We start from the raw sequence: 24,360 nt of genomic DNA on the forward strand, positions 1-24,360 counted from the left end.
CTGGCAGCCATTGGTAAACAATATCGTGTCCTTTGTTGATGGCTGTGTGGTGGAGCTCTCGGATTTCGGCGAGTTGTTCATGGGACTTAGCAGATTGTAACGCTTGGAGAGCTTCCTTTGAATCAGTGAAAACAGATAATTGCTGGGGTGCTTCTTCACTGATATGCTCAATGGCGACACAAATAGCAGTAAGTCCTGCACCCGTCGATGAAGTCCGGTGTGATGTTTGCACTTTCTTAACTATGGTCCTTACGGGGATGACTACGGAGCCCGAGGAACTGGAAGGGGTCACTGAGCCATAGGTATGTACTTGCAGTCGGTGTCCGTGTTTCTCATGCAAATTTTCTAGGGTGGTCTGTTTTAGTGTATTGGTCGATAAATCAGCCCTCTTTTTTTGTGCCCGGTGTGGAAAGAACCACACGAGGTTGGTGCAGACTCCGTAATCTCCATAATGAAGACGACGGTCTAGAGGCTGGTGTAAGTCGCGATGGGCATCAATAATTTTTGCAAACGATTTACTCGACCGGTTAGCAGGAAGACTGGCAAGATGGTGTGCGGGAGTCCGTGAGAGGTTACGAATGTGTGCTCTCAAGGCTTCGATTGTGACATAGGTAGTCGTCACTGGATTCTCCTGAGCGATGAGTACTGTTGCGGCTGTAGACGCGCATTTTGGCACTCCTAGGCACGTCCGCAGAGCTTGAGCTTGAGCAGACACCGTATGTTCGTTTTCCTCAAGTTTCCTGTGTAGGGATACTGTACCGATGGAATCCCATGAATAATGCCGTGTACAGCTGGAACATCGACTGCACTGATGCTCCCTATGACTTTTTCTCCGAGAAAGGAGAGAACGTTAAGGATTGATGTCAGTCGCCTTTTAATGTACGAGACATGTGGGGCTACATGTTAGATTACGATCGATGATTACTCCGAGGAAGCGATGGCTTATCTCGGAGGGTATTGTTGACCCTATCTATGTTTACAAGATAATGGGACACGTTCTTGTCTGCAACGACAGCAACAGAAGATTTTTCATTAGAAATCTCCAGGTCTTGCAGGCGGAGGTAGGCCGCAAGAATGCTTTCCGCCTTTTGACGCCTTGCTCGAAGTTGTGGTCGCGTAACTCCTGATGCCCAGATACAAATATCGTCTGCACCGACTGAGACTCTCGCCGACTGTGGTAGTACATCAACAAGGCCGACAAGCGCAAGATTGAAAAGCGTTGGGCTGAGTACTCAACCCTGTGGGACCCCACGGGAAGTGTAATCTCAAGATGTTGGTCCGTCTTCAGTCTGCATAACTAGTGACCGATTGGATAGATAACTGCGTATCCAGCAGAACATGCGACCACCAAGTTCTGCAGCTTCCAGAGAGTTCAAAATAGATTGATGAGTGACGTTATCATACGCCCCTTTAACATCCAGAAACAACGCCGTGGTCAAGCGCTTCAGATGCTTCTGATGTTGAATTGATGACACCAGGTCATTCACGCAATCAATAGAAAAACGTCCCAAACGAAACGCAGACATTACATCTGGGTATCTTTGATAGCGCTCCAGATACCACTCAATTCGCGTGCCATCCTTTCCATGAGTTTGCCCACGCAACTAGCCAATGCGATTGGACGGTACGACGCTAGGTCAAGCAGCGATTTCCCTACTTTAAGGAGTGGAACCTGACGACTTGATTTCCACGCGTCCGGAACTGTACCCGCACACCATGATGAGTTGAAATGGTCTAAAAGAACACGTCGAGCTTCTTGACCAATGTTTGCAAGCACTGTTACTCCATCGGGTTCCCTCGGGAATCCCTAGATCTATGCACTTCGCAGCAATTCAGGGTTGTGGATTGGTTCGTGGGACCTGCTATTCTTGCGCAAAAATCTTCGCCAATTTCCGCTTCGCTTCGAGAGACTTGAATAGTTGGAGCTGCTGAGGAGATGTTCACAAATCGCGCACCACACTCCAGATGCGGGAGAGAGGCTGTCGAGGGATTCAGTGATTCACAGAATTCTTTCCAACGGTCAGCCTGCATGATTTGAATTCTGCGCTGAATTTTGTTCTGTGTGCGCCTTGCACCCCTTAAGTCGTGCAGCGACTTTGTGCGCCTGTATCTTCTCTCTTCTCTTCGTCGAGGTGATCTGAGGCGCTGCAGCTCCACATTGAAGTCTGTGAACTTTGGCATTGAAGGGAAGAAGCATCTCGCGTGTTTCATAGCCTCTTTTATGCGCCCTTCAATGCATGTTGTAATTTCTTCTCTGCAGGCTTCTTCCATGAAGATTTTAAACATAGACCAGTCTATTGGTTGCAAATGTATGGCAGATCTGCATCCAGCGAGACCAGGTACAATAATATATGTGGAAATGTGGTCACTTCCATGCGTTTCTACGTCGGCAAACCACAGGACGCGTCACGAAAGGCACCGAGACACAAATGCCAAGTCCAGACAACTGCTGTAAGACTGCCCGCGAACGTACGTTGGAGAACTATCGTATAAGGCATTGTAGGTCGTGGTCAGATGCGAAACAGACAAGATTTCTGCCCTTCGAATTCATCCGGATGTCTCCCCACATGGCGTGATGCGCAGTTAACTCAGCAGTGACGATCGAAGGCCCAAGTCTTACAGCCAACAAGTCCCTCAGTCTGTCGGCGTCAAACCTTGTTGTTTGGGGGGGGGGGGGGGGTTATATTGCTGGTGGTTTGGACGACCTCGATTCCTCAGCGTATTTTGTTGCTAGCTGGGATTATTGTTGTTGTAGAAATAAAGGCCTGTTTGTGTAAGCCAGTGTGTCGTTCTTTTGTTCCCTCAGAGCACGGCCCGCCGTGGTCGGCGAGCGCTCGGTGTTGTACGCGATCACGCGGTGGGGTGCGGGCGGTTTTGAACTGAAACAGCCGCGATTAAATGGAGGGAGAACGAATTATCTCCCCTACTCAACCCAGAAACTTGTATTCATTAACCCTATTATTCACCCCTGGGAAAAATATTCGCATATATCGGTGAAGATGGCTAGCCAGGCGCCAGGAGAACTGGTTTTCGCACGAAATTTTCAACCTAGACAAGTCGGGTGCCAGCAAAAGTGGAGTCGAACCAAGGCTTTGCAGCAGTGATGTGACTTCCGGAAGGCCGCGTGTGGACGAGACACCACGGCCGTCTTCAACAAGCGCCCATCGTGGACAAGCTCAATGGGTAACGCCACATACGGCTACTCCGAGCGCTGTCTCCGGTTGTTGGCGAAGACGCTCGATTGCGACCTTGTGCTACGACGGCAGTTTCAGCTGGGGACACCGCCGTAGGCCATTCTGACACAGGTGCTCTGGTGCAGTCACTGACGCCTCGGTGCATACAGAGAAGGACGGCATTAATGTTCAACAGTGAATGGTTTGGTTTGGCTTAGGGGGTTTAACGTCCCAAAGCGACTCAGGCTATGAGAGACGCCGTAGTGAAGGGCTCCGGAGATTGCGACCACCTGGGATTCTTTAACGTGCACTGACTTCGCACAGTACACGGGCCTCTAGAATTTCGCCTCCATCGAAATTCGACCGCCGCGGCCGGAATCGAACCCGCGTCTTTTGGGCCAGCAGCCGAGCGCCGTAACCACTCAGCCACCGCCGCGGCTCACATCACATGGAAAAACTCTCAGTCGCGGTGGACACCTCAACCACGCTGCATGGTAATGTAGTAAGGCAGTGAGTGCACGTTAAAGAGCCCCAGGTTGACGAAATCATTCTGGAGACTACTACGGCACCGCTTTTTCTCTTATTTCACTACCATGATAATCTCACTGCTATCATTACGGAGTGGGCAGTAGAAGTAGGAGGTAGTGTGATTCTCAGCTATCTCAAGAGACGGAAGATCGGATTAAGAAACGCCAAAGCATGAAAGCGGCTAAGCCTATAGACAGAACAGAACTGGCAGAGCTATCAACGCAATAAATAAGCGAAGGCAACCGCAAATGAAAATTTAATATGAAAAGAATCGAGCATGCTTAAAAGAGCGGAGGCGGCCTAAAAACGGAGAAAAGGAAACTAGCCATAGGTAAAAACCAGATGTGCACTTTAAGAGACAAAGAAGGCAGTCTCATAAGCAATATAGATAAGACAGTTAACAGACGCGAAAAGTTCTACAGAAATCAATACAGTACGTAATGTAATCAGAGTTAAGTACAGTTACTATGCTTAAAAAAATCGCTTTAATTATGCTGTTCACAATGTTCTAATTTATTATGTTCTCTACGGCCAAAGATCCTGCGTAACACTCGGCTGTGAAAAAGGATGAACACTGTGGCACCCTTAGTGTCTTCTCGAAATTGTTTTTTTATTAGTGCACTTCGAACTGAATGATCTGATTTTGAACCATCGGTATAAAATCGGTTGCATTACCTGCACTTCCCATCTGTGCCGAAAATTCTTGTCATATACGTTTATGTGGCATTTTTTGTGTTTTGTGCTGAGTTTTTATGGCACATATGCAACTGATGCCATCATGCACCAAGAACAAGGTATAGGAAAAGTCTTTTGTTGAATGTTATAGAAATGTAAAAATAATCCCTAGTGTAACGGCCATCAAACGTTACTACCAACTAGTGAACACATACACAAATTGTAGAAATGGCTTAGTAAAAGCTTTAAAAACGGCTGGGTAACCTCAGTAGCTTTCCTTGGCTGTGCAAGGATATCGAGGCTCCCAACCAATCAATATAAAAGCCTCATCCTTCTTCTCATGCATGAGAAAGTGGCTGAGGTGTACTGAAACTGAAACAGACCATTGGGTAAAAAATTTAGTCTTTTGAGAAATTTCGTTTCGTTAAGAAAGCTAAAAACACGTGATACATCAACAATTGCATCATCTCCTAAAAGCAGTGCGGGATGAAAAGGAATGTATTCGTTACAAAACTGAGTGAAGTACTTTTTCCTTAGTTTTTTCAGCTTCACACAAGAAATTAATATGTGGTTAACCGAAACTTCATGTCCGCATTTTTCGCAGACAGGTTGATCTTGTTTTGTCAGTAGGAAATTGTGTGTGAGGTGCATGTGTCCTATACGAAGACGGCACATAATCACTTCCTCAAAACGTTCCTGGTAAGTGCAGGACTTTCATTCACCTATAGCTGATTTTACGTTGTGTGATTTGTTGTTTACTTCGTTGTCCCACGCGGACTGCCATTTCTGTCTTATTTTACGATTAATTAAGCTAATGCAATCGTTGAACGGTACTTTTACTTTCTTTATATGCTTATAACGAGCTTGAGCAGTACAGAAGTCCGCTCTTTCGTTGCCTTTAATTCCGGTATGGCTTGGTACCCAGCAGAGTTTTACGTTTTGTCCTTTAGCTGTGGCTATTACTATGTTGTGTATGATATCACCATGTATAAGAGTGACTGCATTTCCAGAGTGAAGTTCTGTAAGCACGCTTAGCGAGTCTGTGTATATGATACTGTTTGCGAGGTTCTCATTCACTATATTTTGCACGGCTCCAGAGATCGCGTAACATTCGGCAGTGAAAATGGAGGCACACTGTGGAAACCTTACTATTTCAATCCAATTCCCTTGTACAACTGCGCTTCCTACGTAGGCATCTGTTTTTGAACCATCTTTATAAAAGCTCTGAAAGTACTGTACTTTTCCTCTAGTGCAAGAAATTGTTATATGATATGTTGTTTTGGAGTTTGTTCCTTCCGGAAGCGTGTAAGAGAAAAATCGCAGATTGCAGGGAAATTCTGCCATGGAGGTAGTGCATCTCGTCTTTGCGCAATACCAGGTAGTGTGTTTAGGACGCCAACATTCTGGCACATCTCTTCAAATCGCAAGGGCAGTGGCCTGGTAGCTTGAGGTTTGTTGTTAAAGAACGTTCGAGATGAGCACTTCGTAGCTATATGGTAACATAGACGTTTTTTGTAGGGAACGGTGTTTCAAAATGTTCGAGCAGGTAAGCATGGTTCTTCTGCCTGTAAGTGATGGTTCATTAGTTTCTACATATAGGCTGGTTATGGGTGATGTCCGATATGCACCAATGGAAAGACGTAAACCTAAATGATTCACTGGATCCAGTCGTTTAATATACGATGCTCTCGCTGACCCATATACTATACATCCGTAATCTAAGGTAGAGCGTACAATGGCGCGATAGATTTGCAAAAGACATGTCCTGTCAGCTCCCCAACGTTTGCTGACAGTACCTTGAGTATATTTAGGGATCCGGAGGCTTTCTTTTTCAGTGTGTTTATATGGGGGCAGGAAAGCGAGTTTTTTATCAAAGGTTATCCATAGAAATTTGTGCTCATTTTTGACGGGTATTTGTGGGTGTACGAATGGGTCGACTTGTGTGCCGCGTTTCAGCGAGAAAAGGATGGGTACTGTTTTCTGTGTGGAAAACTGGAAACCGTTCTGATCTTCCCATGTCACTAGTTTATTCATTGTCAACTGCATTTGTCTCGCCCATGTTGCAATGTATGAGAATGTGCAGGCTATTTGAACATCATCAACGTATACTGATTACAGGATGGACTTTGGGATTATTTTACTTATGGAATTCAATTTTATAATAAAACAATGTCGTGCTTAAAATACATCGTTGAGGAACTCCGTTCTCTTGAACGAAGCTCCAGGACAGGGTTGATCCCAGGCGTACTTGAAATGAGCGGTCGGAAAGGAAGTCAGTGAGGAAATTTAAGATCCTACCGCGAATAACTAGGTCGCCTAGGTCGCGGAGGATCCCAAACCTCCAGGTCCTATCATACGCTTTCTCCATATCGAAGAAAACGGCAAGACAGTGCTGTTTGTGTAAAAAAGCTTCTCATATTGTGTTTTCCAGGCGAACTAAATGGTCTGTCGTTGAGCATCCCTTTTTATATCCGCATTGATCGCCATCAAGAAGTTTGCGGGTTTCAAGGACAAATGTTAATCTTATATTAAGGACACTTTCAAAAGATTTTGAGACACAGCTTGTGAGGGCTATCGGCCTATAGCTGCTTGGGGAAGTCGGTGGTTTTCCGTGTTTCAGGAATAACACTATCACTGCTGTTTTCCATGCTTTAAGCATTTTTCCTTGTGTGAGTATTTTGTTGAAGAAATTCAAGAGTGCCCTTATGGCAGGCTGAGAAAGATGCGCAAGCATTTCGTAGTGTATCTGATCGGGTCCTGGTGCAGTTCTGTTTTGGCAGACGGTACTCTATTTCTTGGAGAGTAATTAAATTGTATTTCCCTCCACTTATGCGAAGTTTTTTTGTTGTTTGGCTATATTTTTGTGTTTAGAAATGACTGCGTATAGTGCGAAGAACTGGAGATTGCAGCGAAGTGTTCCCCCAAAATGTCTGACTGTTCCCTTATACTTGTGTGCCAGGTGCTGTTAGAAGAAAAACTGTGAGAAGGTGCCATTTATTTTCGAACCTAAATCCCACATTTTTGTTTCTGATGTGGTTTGACTGTTTAAAGATGAAACGTAACTCTGCCAAGAAGCTTTCTCGGCACTGCGGCGGACGTACCGAGCTCTGGCTCTTGCCTTTTTAAAATGCACGAGGTTTTCTTGTGTTGGGTACCTGCGAAATTTACCCCAAGCACTATCATATGTTTTTTTTTGCTTCCTTGCATTCTTTTGTCCACCACACTGTGTTTTTGCTGCACCATCTCCTGAAGACTGAGGAATAGCTAATTGTGCGGCAGTAATTATACGATTCGTGAACATTTCGTTTATCTCATCGATGTTGACGTTTTCTAAAACTATATCTTCTAAATTGGCTTGTGCTCTAAAAAGTTTCCATTCTGCTAAATGCAGCTTCCAACGTCGCGGTTTCGTTGGGATGATTTCTGGTGCAGGTGTCAAACTTATTAATACAGGAACGTGATGGCTGCCATATGGGTTGTCGATAACATCCCATTTAAAATCGTTAAAAACAGATGGTGAACTAAAAGACAAATCTAAACAGCCGAGTTTGGGGAGCAGTATGTGGCCTTTTCCGTGTTTAAAAGACATATATTGTTTGTGAGAATAAAATCTTCGGTTGTTTGCCCCTGAGTGTCACAGCGCTCGCTTCCCCAAAGAGGGGAGTGAGCGTTAAAAATCCCAACTACAAGATGTGGCTCTGGAAGATCATCTATCCGTTCTTGTAGATCATGAACTGTTATTGTAAAATGTGGATGTATGCATACGGAACAGATTTTTGGTGTTTTGTAGCTGACGATGCTGACTGCAACCACCTCAAGTTTTGTTTTGAGCTTGATTTCTTGAGCAGGAACGCCGCTTTGAACGTTAATCGCGACACCTCCCGAGAGTCGATTTGCCTGCTCTCGATAGCGTCTAAAAGTTTTTATATTGTTTCAGGATATGCACATGTTGTGGACCAAGATTGGTCTTCTGAAGACAAAACTATGGGTAACATTGACCCTAAAATATGTGTTATGTCGCTGTAATTCCGCATAAGTCCTCTACAATTCCAGTGAATTAAAAAAGCCATGTTTCTGCTTTTGAGAGGAAATGAAAGGAGATTTACTTAGGCGGTGGGGCCTGTCTTTTTTTCGCTCAAGAGAGCTATTTCGCCGCTGCAGAGCGGGCGGACTGAAGGTTACATTGATCACCTCGCCAGAAGTGCTGGAGGACCGCGGAGAAGCCTGGGTTTGTTAGTTTCAATCCTCCCAAGAGGGGGGAAGTCCTGCGGAGTGCCGACCCATGGACCGGCGCTCCCTGCTGTGACACTGGCAGGACAACTTTCGCTGACCCTGCCTTGGACGTGGATGGCCCTGCCATAGGCTCGGTGGGAGTGGCCTCGGCAAGTGCCGGAGTGTGTGTGGTGCTACGCCCCTGCGCACCACATCAGCGAAGTTTTGTTTTGCTGTGAAAGAGAATGTGTTCGTAAGCGCAAAACGCCTTCTTGCTTCTTTCAAAAAAATGTTTTCCTTCGTCTCTATGGTGATTATCTCTTTCTTTCTTCCAGGACGGACACGCTCTGGAATATGCAGCGTGGTCTCCTTCACAGTTTGCGCAGCGCGGGGTTGCGTCACATTCATCAGAATGGTGATCCTTCGAGGCACGTTTTGCGCAAGTTTTGAGACCGCGGCAACTCTGTGAGCCGTGGCCGAACCTTTGGCAATTGAAATATCTGTAGGGGTTAGGTATATATGGTCTTACATTACCTTTCAAATATCCCACATCGATGGTGTCGGGCAATGTGCTGGTGTTGAAAGTAAGGATTAAGTGTTTTGTGTCTATTTCCTTATTGTCCTTCCGGATCTTGATTCGGTGCACATCTATGACGTCTTGGTCGCTGAGCCTTTCGATCATCAGTTTAATAATAATAATTGGTTTTGGGGGAAAGGAAATGGCGCAGTATCTGTCTCATATTTCTTTGGACACCTGAACCGCGCCGTAAGGGAAGGGATAAAGGAGGGAGTGAAAGAAGAAAGGAAGAAATAGGTGCCGTAGTGGAGGACTCCAGCATAATTTCGACCACCTGGCGATCTTTAACGTGCACTGACATCGCACAGCACACGGGCGCCTTAGCGTTTTTCCTCCATAAAAACGCAGCCGCCGCGGTCGGGTTCGAACCCGGGAACTCCGGATCAGTAGTCGAGCGCCCTAACCACTAAGCCACCGCGGCGGGGTCGAAAATCAGTTTCTGATATTACGCCTCGGACAGTGTTCAGAGATCGATGTGCTGTTATGGAGAGAGAGAGAGAGACTCTTTAATGAAGAAACAGAGAATTTAGCCGGCGTTTCAATATCGCTGGCATGCTACTCTGCGTAGGGAGGGGAATTTGGGAGATAAAGACTGAAGGAGAGCAGCGTGGAAGAGGTGGAAAAAAAAACGAAGATAAAATGCAGCCATGAAATGGGTACTAAGGATGCAGTGGCGAGTATTGATGTAACCTATGGAATGATGGAGTGCATAGTTTGACGAATGGGCTGACGAAGTTCACTGCAAGAAGAATGCATGAAGGTAACCTGCAAGTGAATTTAGAGCTTATCGAGATGTCCAATGTCTTTTAAATATGTAAAAAGAAAGTTCATTGCAAGTCTCTGTTGCCTGAAGCAGGCTAAGGGGCCTAAAACTTTGTCCATTGTTAGGGGCACTGGGCAGAGCTTCTGCATGCAATGTTCATAGTACGCACGCTCGTTAGCATACGCAGGGCACTCAAGCAGGATATGTTCCACAGTTTCTATCGAAGCACAGTTGTCACAATGCGGACTGTTCATTTGTCCAAAACGGTATCGCAGGCTATTTGTATATGCAGCATTCAGACGAAGTCGGTGATAAAGTGCTTCGAGTTGTCGAGGAATTCTGGGTGAGAGTCTTGATCTAAGGTGAGGGTCGATTGAGTGAAGAAATTGGTACTGATGTGTCGGCAAACTCCAAAGCCGATACGTTTCTTCGTACGCAAAACTTTTAGCCATTTGGGAAGCATCAGATTTCGTGAGACCGGGATGTCCCCTATAGAAGCAGTGTTTGAAAGTTTCGAGCGCTGGATGCACTCACGCAGATCAAGGAGAAGGTCACCGCTGGCCATTTTTGAGACCCCTGTTGCCAGGGCCCAAGGTATCGGCTAAACATTTAGACACAAGGTATGGAGATATTATTCTTGCTTGTTTTTCATCGCTTTGACTGCGGATTACGTGAAACTTGGTAAATGTTTGTTTCTTCTTTAAAAAAAATCTGCTGCTTCATTCCGCCCTGTCTTGAGAAAGTGATCTGTTTTTGAAAGGAGGGGAGCCATAAAAAAATTTAGTTTTTCATTCATGGTGCCAGTCACCCACCACGGAGTCCAACAAGGGGACGGGACAGGAACTTGAAAGCAATTCCTGCCCACGCCAGCTGTACACCTCAACTATAACCAAAAATGGGGCAACTGAGGGTAGCTACTCTACATAGGGTTAACCCTAGCCGCCCATGAAGGAAGGAAAAAGCGGGAAACGAGGAGGAGACAGGACAGTAGTCAGAAAGAAGATAGAAAAGAAATAGATGGAGAGAAGGACAGGAAAATACGACTGCCGATTTCCCCCGGTCGGGTCAGGCCGGAGGTGCCGTCTACAGGAAGCTGGGGCCAAAGTGGTGTGTTGCCTCCACGGAGGGGCCTTAAGGGTCCAAACGCTCGACATCGGCTCAACCACCAAGATCCCCTTTTCACCGGACACGGCGATGCCACACACGGCTGGCGCGGGTGCTCGGGTCCGTGGTGATGCACTGTTCACCATCATCCCCTTGCGGGGATGTCCCTGCAGATGCTCGGGAACCCGTTGTGTCGCCACTCACCAACGCCTGCAAGCTGCAGACGCCCCCCCCCCCCTCCCTGCGGGGTGTGGCGTTTGTTTATTCTGAAATTATGTAAATGTGAAGTCGCGTACAGAGGGCAGAGAGTACAAAGAGTATGAATGTATTGCTGAGCCATAAACTATGCAATCATACTCTAAGCAGGAGCGTACAACAAGCCGATAAATTTGCAAAAGGCGTGCCCTATCAGAACCCCAGTGTTTGCGCGAAAACAGTTTGAGTTTGTTCAGCGATTGGGAAGCTTTGTTCCTAAATGCTTTTTATGAGAGGCAGGAAAGTAAGTTTTTTGTCAAAACTTATGCCACAACATTAGTGTCCATTTTTTATTCATAATAAATGGTGCCATTCAGGTGTAGTGTGGGATCTGTCTGGTAGCGTCGTTTGAATGAGACCGATGGGCACTGTTTTCCGTGGAGAAAAGCGCTAAATATTTTGTCCCCCACATGGCCAGTTTATTTATTGTTAACTGTATTTGTCATTCACACGTTGATATGGTGAAGGACATGTAAACTGCGTATCTGACTATCGTCTACATAGACTGACTCAATAATGGAGCTTGCGAATATTTTGCGAATAAAATTCATCTCTAGAATAAGAGGTGTTGTGTTTAAATACACACCTGACGAACCCCATTCTCTAAGCAGTTCTCTAAAAGGGGTTCAATCTAGGTGGATATGGAATGAACAGACAAAAATTCTTTAAGGCATTTAAAAATCTCGTGGCGGATGCCAGGACCAGCAAGGTCTTGGTGAATCCTGAACATCCAGATTGTGTCATACGCCGTCTCGAAGTTGAAAAAGACAGCAAGGTAGTGTTTTTTATGTACCGAAGCTTCCGGACTGTTTTTTTCATCACCAACAAGATGGTCGGTTGTGGAGCATGATTTTTTTAAACTACACTGATGGATGTCAAGAAGCTCACGGGACTAAAAACAAAAGGTAGTCTTATATTCGGGACACTTTCAAAGTACTTCGCAAGACTGCTAGTAAACCTACTGCCTATAACCACTAGGAGAGGTCTTCCAACTTTTAAAAAAGCAAAAATATTGGTTTTCTTCCGGGGACACGGAAGAACAGCACACATCAAACGAGCATACGACGAAACAGCACATACAAAACAGAACCGCAACAACATAGCACAGGGAATAAACAGCATGACGTCAAAACCCCACAGCGAGAAAACTGTACGACGAAAAAAGAAAGCAGGGGAAAACAGCACGACGACAAGACAGTACATCAGAGTACGGTGCAGCGGCGCTGGAGGGGTGAACAATGATAGGCACAAACGAAAGGTAAATCACAACACTGAGGCCTTTGTAGCTAACGAGTGCTCGTTTCGCTGGTTCATTAAGAAACAGGGCCGGTTCACTGAATGAAGATCACCGTGAAAAAAGAAAAAAAAGTGAAAAAAAAGCTTCAAAATAAAATTAAACTCCATAAATGCACGCTGATGTATGAATTATCAGGTCAGCAGTGTAGCCCATTTCGCAAAGTGCAATAACCGCCGGTCAGCCTCAGACAACTGCTGTGCAGCGTCCTGGTTAAACAGCAAACAACTTTTCCAAGGCATTCGACCGTGTTCCGCATAATCATCTGCTAGCTAAACTTGCTTTACTTGGAATCCCGCAAACATTACTTATCTGGCTCGAGCACTTTCTTAAAGGGCGCGTGCAATTTACATTCGCCAACTGTTGCAGCTCATCGCATACTGACGTCACATCCGGTGTCCCTCAGGGCGCAGGGCTATCACCGTTGTTATTCTTAATCTACATAAATGATCTCCCATCTAACACAATAACCAAACTTCGACTTTTTGCGGATGACTGCGTCGTTTATAACATCATCCATGCCCCTGAAGACACCATTAAGCTACAAAATGATATAGACACAATTGCATCATGGTGTGAAAAATGGCACATGCCACTTAACCTAGACAAATGCCAACTCATGTCCTTTTCTCGTAAACAAACCTCTATTAACTGCACATACCATATTAATTCAACTCCCATTGCCTGAACTTCCTCTTACAAATACCTTGGCGTTCACCTGACATCATCCTTATCATGGGTCACTCATATTAATTCAATATGCTCCGAGGCCTCACGCACTCTTGGTTATCTGCGACGGAACCTAACAAAAGCACCACCTGAAATCAGACAACTAGCTTATCAGACATACGTACGCCCAAAGCTTGAATACGCCTCATCCATCTGGAACCCTTCACAAGCATACCTTACAAATGAATTAGAAGCCGTTCAAAATCGAGCTGCACGGTTCATCATGTCACAGTACTCGCGTGATAGTAGTGTCACTGCACTAAAACGAGCCCTTTCCCTCCCAAGTCTCCAATCACGTCGCATCGTATCACGCCTATGCCTCCGTCATTCCTTTTTCTACCGCCCTATTAACAGGCATCCTTTGCTGCAGCCGCCATCAAGAATATCCCCTCGCCTAAACCACACTCATCCCATAGCTCCCATTAAAGGCCGCACATCAGCTATGAATGTTTCATTCTTCCCAGATGCAATAGCCCGATGGAATGCCCTGCCTGATAATATTGCTTCTTGCACAGATCGAGCAATTTTCCGCACTGAATTAGTGAATCACCTGTGTCTTACGTGATGTATTCGGCTTCATCAAATAATCTGATCCTGTGTTACTATCTCCTTTAATGTTTTTAATTTTAATGTTTTAATTTTAATGTTTTGCTTTGTTTCGTTTCATTGCTTTTTGTTTTTGTTTTTGTTGAGCTGGTACCATATGTTTCTTAGTGAAAAACAGCGCACAAGCAAACACAGACAGAAAGAAGGGGACAAGCGCTAAGATGCAAAACCAACTAGCCCATTCAGCTGCTTTACTACCATATGTTGTACACACTGTTCTTGCCCCCGCCTTATGTAATGCCCACGGGCCCTTAAGGCTTCAATAAACGAAACGAACTGAAAAATGTCGGCTCGCGCAATGCTGCCACCATTGAAAGTAAGCATCGCATACTGGATATTTTCAGCGTGTGAAGTGCCTGTACCTCTTAAAACATTGCTGAAAATTCAACTGCCTACAGTAAGAGTTTTGAAGAAAAAGAAATTTCTACACCAAAAGCCCTAGGTCGGACGTATTTGCCAGAATTCAGAACCACGATGGTCAACACGCAGAATCGATGCTTACAGAACTTTTTCAGAGTTATTCATTTCATTATCCACCAGAAAAAAAAAGCAAATATTTGAGATCGTGAATATTCACATACCCTGCTCCTTACCGAGTCTTTGAAACGAGCACTCGTTAACTGCAGTGGTCGCTGCCGTATGTGTTGTGATTTACCGTTCGTTTAGGGCTTTGATTGTTCACACCTAACGCAGCGCGGCAGCGTACTCCAATGGGTTGTTTTTACGACGTGCTGTTTTTTTCCTGTTTTCTTCTCTTGTCGAGCTGTATTTTCCCCGGCGCTGTTTTGTCCCTGTGCTGTTTTTTTTTTGTGCGCTATTTTGACGCATGCTGGTTTGACGTACGATGCTCTTTCGTGTCTCCGGTTCTCCTGTGTCGGGTACCTGGGAAATTTACCCAGGCTTTATTTTGGTTTGTTTTTTAGCTTATTTATTTAATTTTATCTTTCTCATTTAGAATAGAGCTATTTATTGGCGTACCACTGTCAGCTATGCACCACATCACAATACACCTTAGACGCGCGAACAAGTTTGCTGGTTAAATAAAATTAGTGGTCTAATCAGTCCTACGCCCAGATTCTTCAACTACAGGAATGCATACATTGTGACCCATGTTCTGTTGCCGTAAACAAAGTACAATGCTTGAGAAGACTTACTTTTAATCACGTGTATGTTCTGTGCTACCGCGCAGAAGAGCGAGCAACAGCATGTGGTAACTGAAGTAAGACACAAAGTGCCAAGATACCGGATTTTCGGCCACCTCGCGGGCAATTATTGTTTGAACGGCTAGGTAGCGTTCGGCGGAGGCAACCCTTGACGCCTGGGCGCACGCACTAGAAACTCTCCCAGACTAACAACCTGTTGCCTTCGAAATGTGGTTACATTGCGTAGTAAATTTAAAAAAAATCGTTCGCAGTTAGTATTGCTTCACTTGACGATATTTGAAGTAATACTTTCAATAACTGCACACAAGAATTTTTGAAACTTCTCTGAACCTCACTAGGTCACCTATGGATATCCTGTAGCCTCGGTGGGTGGAATCATGATCGGTAATAGCAGTTCAAAATTTAGCCGCTAAATATATTCCTACAGTAAAGTTGAGAAGTTACCTTTTTAGCAATTACTCAGTCTCCTTATTTATTGACAGAGAGGTGTGTATCCCACTTTCGTGTGTAAGTAGTATCCATACCGGTCCTTGCAATTTCTATAACACAGTTAAGCTTAGCGCTGTGCCCTAACAAATTTCGTCTATATTGCGTCAAAATACATCCATATTCGAGAAGCCTGTGCGCTTTCATCGGACCTGCAAGCCCGCCTGTTGCTGATGCAGCTGCCCACCACAGAATCCTGACAGCACCAATTTTCCACTCGGCGGCTACACGCTCCGTGGGATGTGCGCATGACCCGTGGACAACACCCCCAAGCTGTCCCACTATATATTGCCCTCCGACAAGCAGCACGGCCACTGGGCACGGCGGCACTATGAGGATGCAAGTGTCTAACCCGTTCGTGTTCACTCCGCAGGTGAGGAAATGTTACGGAAAATGCTTTCGTTCCAATGACCCCTTCCTATTTGTGCTGCCGTGCCCAAGTGTCTGCTGCCAAGTTGCTCTGTTCCTCAAAGGACTGCTGTTACTGACCGGAGATGTCAAACTCAAACCAGGCCCCGAACTGTCCCAAATCGCGAAACAACTGAAAGAAATTTCAATAGATATAAAAGACATAAAATAAAAAAGACTCACCGACATTGAAGACAAAATAGACGCCCTGTCAGCGCTAGAATCTAAAGTCGCCTCCTGCCATGACCAGCTTGCTTCATTGAACCGCCTAGTTGCAGTCCTGGAGAACAGGATTGAAGACTTGGAAAATCGCAGCAGGAGGTCAAACTTAATTGTTTACGGCCTCCCAGAAGAGGGAGATGAGACTAGGGAATCACTGGAAAGCTCTATTAATGAAAAGATTATTGCAAAAACGCTCGGACACAGCAAAGTTGACATAGAGTGAATTCACCGCTTAGGAAGGCCAGCACCGAACGAAGATAGGCCAGTTATCTTTAAGCCTCTGGATTCGCGACGCAAGGGTGAAATTATGAAAAACGCTTTCAAACTTAAAAACAGCTCGCTTTCCCTTTGTGAAGATTTTTCACACAAAGTCAGAGGTATTAGAAAAAAGCTCTGGGACAGTTCCAAACCGAACCGTGATAAGGGTGATAAAGTATCTTTGTCCTTTACCAGGCTATTCATAAATAGTCAGTCATACATCTGGGATGACGATAAAAACGACAAGGTACCATTACAAAAAAAACGACGGAGAAGAACCCTTAGCCCCAGGACTCGCCTTCAGGCGCAGTCGAAAACAGGTCCCCACTGAACTCATATGGCATACTGGCTCCCACTCCTACCTATTTGGTTGCGCAAAAAACGCGCATTCACGGCAGTAGGGCCCTTTTAAAGCCCGAAAAACAGTTCAGAATAATCAATGTTAATGCCCGAGGCCTTGTAAATAAGGCGGACGAATTTGAAATTTTACTGCTCGAATACGATCCCCACATATGCGTTATGACAGAAACTTGGCTACATAATGATATAGGTGATGACGCCGTATTTCCACCCTCATACAAGGTATTCAGGAAGGACAGGCCCTCAAGGGGCGGCGGTGCAGCTGTTATTGTCAAAAACCAAACTGAATCCGCCTTAATTGAAGACGTCCCCGATCTTGAATGCCTGTGTCTTAAGTTGTCGTGCTGGGGACATGGTTTCATTTTTTATGCGCTTTATAGGCCCCCTGACGTCAACGATGATTACTTAAGTCAAATTACAAATCCATATGTCAAAATACACAAAGAATAAAATACTGCTGATCGGCGATCTGAATCTTCCACGTGTCGGCTATTCCCATGCCCGACCCTAATGGCCACCATTGGACGCTAGGAGCCAGATTTCTTATCAGCTTTCAGCGTACGATGTGGAAGTCACCACCTATCAGCGCAGCTGTCCTGACGAGAGAAGCACGAAAGGGAACATGCACATGCGAACGCCACAAAGGTAATGACACGCATATGAAACGTTCCTTCGCAATAGCTAACTAAATTGTGTTCCTACTCGTCGTGAGTAGTTACCAAATGCAGTATTTTTAGCCTCCATCAGCTAGAAATCTTTCTCCGCGGAAAGTACCTGAGAACGTGAAGATGAGCCTGATTACTGGGAAGAACGTGTGCGTGGGGTCATCGCTGTCTACAAACAAATCCCTGTACGGTAACGGAACCTAAAAGACGGGGTCCAGCAGTATAGCTACTAATTGCAGGGTAATAAAACAAGCAGCTGAAATGGCGAACCTCGGGCATTACGTCTGAGAAACTACGCTTTGTAAATGCCCTTTTGAGAAAGTACACTAGCATAGTGGATGGTCTTATTTATAGCAGCTCCGAAATGCCTTGAGCTGTGAGTCAATTGCGAAGTCCGTGCATGTCGCAAGTAGTCAACACAAAACAGCGTTTCTTTCTTTTTTTTTTGCTCTGATTATGAGGTTCACTCTGTCTTGAAAAACTAATTGCTCTGGAAAGCTAACCCTGGAAATAGAAGCTTGGCCTCCGTTTTAGCTTGGTTTTGTTTATATGAAGTTTAACGTCCCAAAGCCGGGATCGATCCCGTGTCTTTCGGGTCAGCACCCGAGAAACCCATCCACTGAACCACCACGGAGGCTTCCTCTCTTTCAGTACTTTCTGCGCATCTAATTGCATCGTGTTGCTGCGAGTTTCAATATTGATCGGCCTTCATTTTAAACCCAGTTCAGCAGTCGTAGAAACTCCAATTTGAAGATCACACTGATAAACATTATTTGCCGCTACTATAAAAAAATGATTTACCCGTAATAGTTCATAAGCGTAATGGCTAAGACAACTGTGACAGTATGGGGATTGCACATGCATTAGGCATCCGCCGTCCTTCTGGTACTCGCCCAGCTGTCCACGCTCATGCTGCTGCTACAGACCACTTAGTTGAATCTGTGGCATTCTCACGTAGGATATTATGAGTGATGTGCTCACCGTGTGCCTGTCCTCAGGAACGTTGAGCTCTGTTGACCAAAGCTTCTCATGGAGCTGCGTGGACAACACGTCGTCCACCTCCAGTCACCGAACGCCACGCTGAAGCACAGTCGGGACCTGCACAAGTTCGTTCCGGGGGTGTAAGACAGCAGCAAGTTGGTGGTCGAGACGTCGCACACTTTTACTGCACCCAATTAGGCCGGTGCAGCTACAGCATGCCCCTACTAGAGCTGCGTCGGCGCTTCTTTCCACTAGTGGAAGCGCGGATAGCATCGTCGCTTGCTGTACACGATCCCTCGTGGCTTAAGTCTGCTTCGCTCGAACCTGTCGCTTGTAGTTTTGTGACCAGCTAAGCAGGACACTGTTCGGCTCTAAGCAGTTGCCATAGTGTGTCAGTGTGTGCCTCCACTGTTTGCTTCCCTGTGACACGCCGTCTGTGCCTCTGACGAGCCCTTCTAGCCTATCCAAAGGATACCAATCTACTGAGGACATGGGTTCGTGAAGCACAGCCACTACGATTAACATGGACACTTTGCGTGAATGATTTTCTCTGCTCGAACTATTGCAACGACAGCGGCTGCAAGACTAGTCTAGCACTGGTGCGGACCCTCTGGATACGAATTAAGCGACACCGCCTGAAGCCTCTTGCTGGACCTCCCATGTTCTCAAGAAGGTGCAAGCGAGAAAGCATTAGCGGTGAGTTTCAGAAGAACAGATAAGGAGAAGTGCGTGTTATTTCATTCTATAGTGGCGAACAGCCGACCCCACAGCAAACATGCGTCGATTTCTTTGCCGCAGAAAGCGCAGGAGACGCAGGGACCACAGCTTCCAGCGATTTCCACACGGATACAGCTTGGGCGTTCCGAGCTGCTTTTCTTCTCTTATATTCAATTTTCTGAGGGAGATCGGTTTTTCGGAAAAGTCACCGAAGGACTGAAGGAGTATACCTGCTTTGACATGCTGTAGTCTCTGCGTAATTTTAACGGCAGAATAGGTTTGGAGCTTGGAATTAATAAGTAGTTCTTTTTTTGCAAACACTGGTCTTACTACTTAGGTCTTGATGTTTATTATGCGCTGCACTTTTTGGGGCGAACACAGATGAAAGGAAACACACTGACAGAACGGACCGCGCTCCCTCCTGCCAGTGTCTGTTTTTTTTTTCTTTGTTCGCCCCGTAAAGTATAGCGCGTAAAAATCATCACGCACAACCTACTAGGCCCAGACCTTGCCCACTTATATCTTGTCTCTGCGCAGGATTTTTCTGATGGAATATTGGTTCCTTATGACCCTATGAACCAGTCAAGGGAAGAGGCAACAGTGGCTGCGTTACTTAAAGAGTGTTTTAGAAATATGCACAAGTACGTGCTGGATTTAGCCGTTCGCTTGGTTAGCATACTAGTAAAGTTCCCGCTGCTGACGGCTGCAGGGCCACTAATACGTAATTTGTAAGCAAGGAAGTTCCAGTATGTCCCATTGAACGGAGCGTGTGCTTTGTCATGCACGCATAATTTTTAGCGACGTTTTGTACATTTTCTTGCTCTTTACAGCAGGCACACTCTTTTACTATGTGCATGTTCCTATTCCAATCGCCACGTTGACACCTGTCTATGAAAAAAAAGCATTAAATAATAGACTGAGTAGAACCAATTTTTTTTAAAAGCGAAGACAACATCTCACTGCTGGTGGGATACTGGCAATGAAACAATGCCGGCGTTTACGCACGAAACTGTTTGGAATTTACTAAGCGCGGCGATGTTCGAAAATTTGGGGGCAATTTCAATCCAAGCGTTCCTCCTGACAAACGCATGCCGTGCTTAGCAATAACAGCGCCCCCGCTGCACATGAAACGCAGCATGTTTTGCAGTCGGCCAGTGAGCGTAAGCTCGACATTTTCTGACTGCTTGCACTGATAATGTTTTTCGTTCTTTCTGCGCGATGAAAAAATCCCGTTCATATTCATGTTTGTCGCGATTCACACGCCCGGCCATGATGCATTCAGGCCCCACGACTGATTTCTGCACGAACGGAGCGAAAAACGACGGTGACAGCACCAGTGTCGAGACTTGCTTTCAATTTCTCCTAAGAAATTTTCGCAATTAATAAGTTTTTTTTATTGCGTTATGCACACTTCCCGCCGATTTTTGCTCCTCTCACAATCCTAGGTGCACTGTAGGGCATCAATGATTTCTTTTAGCTCTCATAGGTGTTATACCTGTTTGGCTGTATAGTCAGACGTGTTTTTCTTTTTTATTCAGTGATTATTTATTATTTCCTTATTTGTTTGTTTATCCACGAACCCACCGTGCTGAAGGTATTATGGCAGGGGTGCAGGAAACACAAGAAAAACACTATTGAGACATGCACTTTCACAACACAGACAAGAAAGCATCATTTCATGTAACCCACAACACGTCTTCATAATCTAGGCCATTTCCTTATGGTCTTCAAAAGGAGGGACATCCCGACCAATTCTGTTCTTTCATAGCGCATTCAGGCAGCTTAAAATCATGGTCAGAACGAATAGATTTGCAAAAAGGCTGATACACCTATTTTTAGCATTGAGTCCCTACAGGTAAATAGTAAACAGTGTCAAAAAACTTTATGCGTAGTAGTTTTTCGCCGCTTGTGAATCTATTCTCAGTGCTTCTTACGGCCGCGCCGGCCATAAATACAAATCTCCTGTGTACAGGACGATGTTAGCGCACGTAAATTTACGCAATGTGGTCCAAATTCACCTGGAGCACTGTCCGTGTCCGTGTGTCACATAGTCCGTGTGTCTCTTCGGGACGCCAAACCCGATGATTTACATTATTTTATTTACCTGGTGGGAAGAAATCCCTTTACTCACAAGAATAAAAGCACCTCTTCTATGCAAGTTTGTCCCATTTGTTATATCTGAACCAATCTGAGTATACTTCATCAGCAACTTCCTTAGCTGACCATTAATCGGTGATCAGAATAGCAGAAGGCTTAACATTATTAAAGAGTCTTCCAAATTCATTACTATTCTTTTCAATGTCTCGGCAGTTAAATACGTCTCGGCAGTTAAATACGAGAAAGAAAACCACCGCTGCATTAGGCTGGTTCTGTCACGTGACAGGTGCTATCACACTTGTATTACCACCGTACACGTACTTCTCCCTAGTTGTGAACATTATCGCACCCGAGATTGACCTTGTTGACAATGTTTTTCTAAATTTCGATAAATTTCATAAGCGTGTACTTTTTGCGTACCCCTTCGTATGAAATGCTAACTTTTCTTTCTTTTAATTAATTAGTTCGCCGTAAAAGCTGCTTCTCAGCCTAGAAAACGAAACTCCCTAGCAAAGGACAATCCCTGTAAGACCTGGACAGGCCCAGCCTGTGAGCACTCTTCATGTTTACCAGTTAAGCACTCAAGTTCGATTTACGGGCATAGGGTACGTATTTTTCCGATCCGACATTTCTCTCACTGAGATCGTATTTGTTGCACAATGGAAGAGCATATCGCAAAGCTTCTTTTGGATGTCCAAATGACCAAACTTCTCCATCACTGAACCCAGCATCCGCGGCAACTCTTTTCACCGTTTCTTGCATTCATCATCTGCGCTGTCGATTTGGTCAGGACTCGACATTCTTGATTGTAGTGACGTGACACGTACGCTGAAGTCGTCAACGGCGAGTTTACTATTAACTTCAGTCAGTTCATTAGCATTAGGCTTCACCTTAATGATACTTTGTTCGATCTAGGAGCCTCAGCAAAATCTCTGCACTTGATGGCCTCGAGCTACGCTCGACGTAAAAATATAAAAGTTGAAGCAAAATATATAACAACAACAACGCAGTAAACGAAAACGGCGACGCAAGCAATCTATGAGCGGCGACTGAGTTCTAAGGCAAGCAAGTAACACCAGTGTAGAACCGGCAAAACAATATGCGAGAAAGGTCGAACCAAGCTAGGGTTACTGACCTGAAAAAGCAGCATTCCTTTTGTCATGTGGATTCCGCATTCCTTTAGGCCACCGACCGATCCTGGTATTTGCAGGCGGATGATAAGATGGTCACTGCGCCTGGTTCATAGACCGGCACCTGTCATCCGTCGAAGCCAGGAGACACTCCTTGATGACGAACAGCCTTTGTCAGCAGGTGACGCAATGTCGTTCTCAGTTCTGTCAGCGCACGCCCTAGGCCCAAAACTGTGAATTCGCAATTGACAATGCACATGTACCACCACCAACGCTAAAACACTGCCTCGAGGAAGAGATGCCATTGACCTGGAAAAATTTAATAAAAAATTGAAGGGGACACTTAAGCTCCGCATTCATGACATGACGCGAGAAGGTAATGGGTTTAATTAATGGTCAAGTATGCACAATTGGTCATTCCCGACTTTACATTCATAGATCCCTATCAGTCATCATACCGCTACTGCTGTTGTGGTGCAGCGATTAAGCGAAGCGCCACTACTGCAATGCAATGGCAGGTGCAGCGACCTTTGCATTTAGTGCGACCCAGGTTGCTATTCCTGAGCGACCGATAATTAAATTAACTGCCACCTGCCACTGTAGTGAGCGTGAACACAATCCGGTGGGCAGATTATGATTACGCCACAAGGTCACGTGACCTAGGTTGCTCACCTGGTTGCTTCTTCGGAGGTTTTTCACTCACAACGCCCACAACGACGACCCAGTTTCTGCAAAACAGGAGCTTTAGCGTTATGGCGTCAAAACTTCGCAGCATGGTTAGCTTTGTTTAACGAGGTATCCACCCACTGCAGCGCGAAGTCATCTCCCACGTCTCTCCAATTAACCCTGTCCTTTGTCAGCTACGCCCACCCTATGCCTGCAAACTTCTGCCGCCATTTGAACGATATTATGGAACACCGAAAATTTTTCCAACCCTACCACTTTTCAGAAAACATAGTCCGCTAAAAACTGCAGTATAAATACAAAAATCGATTATATGACACCCTCAATGATTACACCGCAATGACGTACCCCGATCGGAAAACGAAAAAACCTGTTCCAAGAACCCGTACAAACTACGGTAAACCGAGTTTGAGGTACCACGTAGTCCCTCTGAATGTATTTAGTTTTCAAACTGAGTATAGCTTCTCTGTGAACTGTTCTAGAAAAAAAAATATATTTGGTTGATACTGACCCTAGTCTACCATGATCACTTATTAACATATTGTTGTACTTTGTCGCACATTTATCAGTATTCATTGCTGTCATTTTACCTTCTCTTTATATGTTCAGTTACTACTCTGGACAGTAGTTACAGCATTTCTTTAGTGTTTCCAGTACAATTGTTCCTCATAAGCTCTATATATATGCTCAATACTTGTATTGCTATACTTGCTTCCTGGCTCTTGTGTAAATGATCTCATTATCCCTTTTAAAATTCCTGCACTGTTGTGCAACCTTCTCCTCTTATGGGTATCGGAACCTCCTCAGGCCAACAGGCCTTTTGGCTGCCTCTTTCTGTTTTGGAAAAAAAAAACACAGCATACTTCGACACCTCGACATTTCCGGTTACGACATGCTGAACTTTGTCATTTCCGGTTACATTACAATTTTATTACAAAAAAATGTTTTTGAGGAAAGGAAAGGGTGCAGTGGCTCTCACATTTCGACATCTCCGTAGACACCTCAACCGGGCCTTAAGGGAAAAGGTAGTTTCAGAAAGCCTGCAACTGAAGGTGCATATATGTGATCGGTCCGAACCTTTGTCGCAAGCTAGCCTCCAACTTAACTAAAACATGCAAACTATGTGCAAAGAGGAATGCTATGAGGCCACCCGCAACGCTGCAAGACCAAAGGCTGAAAAATGTTTTGCGAATGCAGTCGGGAATACTGCCGCAACATTGAGGTACACCAGTGTGCTATCACCGGGATTTCGCCTTTACCATCATCAAATTTG

At 45.2% G+C, this 24,360-nt stretch overlaps 1 long non-coding RNA gene across 1 annotated transcript in view; it reads right to left on the reverse strand.

Moving 5' to 3' along the window:
* Positions 1-22,534, reverse strand: part of LOC144110396 (uncharacterized) — a 46,988-nt gene extending 24,454 nt beyond the window's left edge. Inside the window, exons 1-3 of the long non-coding RNA XR_013309827.1 lie at positions 22,409-22,534; positions 18,460-18,576; positions 16,157-16,253 (exon numbers count right to left, since the gene is read on the reverse strand). This is a non-coding gene — a long non-coding RNA (uncharacterized LOC144110396). The remainder of the gene's footprint in view (positions 1-16,156; positions 16,254-18,459; positions 18,577-22,408) is intronic.
* Positions 22,535-24,360: the final 1,826 nt, after the last annotated feature.

The sequence above is a fragment of the Amblyomma americanum genome, chromosome 11, assembly GCF_052857255.1.
Source record: "Amblyomma americanum isolate KBUSLIRL-KWMA chromosome 11, ASM5285725v1, whole genome shotgun sequence".
Taxonomy (NCBI): domain Eukaryota; kingdom Metazoa; phylum Arthropoda; class Arachnida; order Ixodida; family Ixodidae; genus Amblyomma; species Amblyomma americanum.